Source organism: Chlorocebus sabaeus, chromosome 17 (genome assembly GCF_047675955.1).
Source record: "Chlorocebus sabaeus isolate Y175 chromosome 17, mChlSab1.0.hap1, whole genome shotgun sequence".
NCBI classification, from domain to species: Eukaryota; Metazoa; Chordata; class Mammalia; order Primates; family Cercopithecidae; genus Chlorocebus; species Chlorocebus sabaeus.
In genome coordinates this window covers 28,384,491-28,385,960 of record NC_132920.1, presented here as the reverse complement: position 1 = coordinate 28,385,960, position 1,470 = coordinate 28,384,491, and the positions used below count along the sequence as shown (strand labels likewise).

Genomic DNA, 1,470 nt, shown 5'->3' with positions numbered 1-1,470 from the left:
TATTTGGACAGTTGCTTCTTCGAGCCGGGCCAAGCGCGTGGGAAGCCACAGCTCCCAAGGTACATTTAATCATTCAACGTACTCGGAGGGAATTTGGGTTGCATTTTCCATGAGCCTTCGGCTAGCAGAAAATTTTTCAAAAGGTCTTGAACAATCCCTTAATTCTTTCCCCCTGGGATTCAATTGCGCCAAGAGGACTAATTGTGCTAAAGCTGTAAAAGTGTGCTCTGCTCTCTGTAACGGTACAAGCTGGATGTTGCTGGTGCGTCCCGGAAGGAGGTTACTCGGGTGTAATCTGGGTTAGGCTTTAGGTGGAATTCATCCTCAGAGTTGGTCACTCCCTCGTCGAGCACGAGATAACATAAAACGCTTCGCGTTTTTAACAGGACAGGAATTCTCCCTTACAGCTGACTTGTGCCAGGGGATGTAGCTCAGTGGTAGAGCGCATGCTTCGCATGTATGAGGCCCCGGGTTCGATCCCCGGCATCTCCAAGGCGATTATTTACATTAGCTTTTGTTTAATTCAGCCTTTGGCATAGAATATAAGGGGGAGAAAAAAAGAAAAGAAAAGAAACGATTTTAGTCCTTTCACATGTTTGCCATTATCATTTCCTTTAAATCCATCAATTCCCTGTCTTTCTGTTTTCTTCTCTTCTATCTGGTTGACTAGCCACAGGCCATATTCCTGTTTCCTGGAAACTTCCAAGATGTTTTATTATGCGGTGAGTAGTACAAAGTCAGAGGGACAATTCAGAAATATACTATTCTTATAAATGCATCCAGAAAGAGGGAATACAGCTGAATATTCAAGACTATTTTAAGATCCACTAAATGAGACCCTAATCCATTCTCAGTCTCCAGTGAAAAACAATCAGTAAAATGTAATATGTCGACCCTAATCCATTCCCAGTCTCCAGTGAAAAACAATCAGTAAAATGTAATATGTCTCCGTATCATAGTTTTTCTGGGAGGTGGGGAAAGTGGAGTAGGATGGAGAAGAGGAAAGTAGCATGCTTTTTTTTAGTTTTAGTATTCAGGTGGGAGTTGCTTTCAACTTAAGGTCCACTCTGGCACCTTAAGATAATGTAGATCTTGTCCTATAGTTACTAACCTGGTAACCATTTTCTCACTGCAGCTTTTCAAGGTTTTTGTGTGGGAGACCTGGTCATAAAACATTTGGGACATCCGAGAAAGTAGTAAAGGTTAGAAATAGCCTGTGGAAATGGAAGGCAGAGTTGGTTAGAAACTCACAACAGGTGGAACGCCGTGGCTCATGCCTGTAATCCCAGCTACTCGGGAGACTGAGGAAGTAGAATCGCTTGAACCTGGTAGGGAAAGGTTGAAGTAAGCCAAAATCGCGCCACTGCACTCCAGCCTGGGCAAAAAAGAAAATCATAACAGATTTCTTGACAACACTGAGAACCCCGCTGAGGTTGCATTCTGGGCAACTGTAAGTAAATGAGTTTTTAG

The 1,470-nt window shown here is 43.1% G+C and overlaps 1 non-coding gene across 1 annotated transcript; it reads left to right on the top strand.

Moving 5' to 3' along the window:
• Positions 1 to 420: 420 nt before the first annotated feature.
• Positions 421 to 492, top strand: TRNAA-CGC (transfer RNA alanine (anticodon CGC)). The gene has a single exon. It is a non-coding gene; the product is annotated as a tRNA-Ala (tRNA).
• The last annotated feature ends 978 nt before the right edge of the window (positions 493 to 1,470 follow it).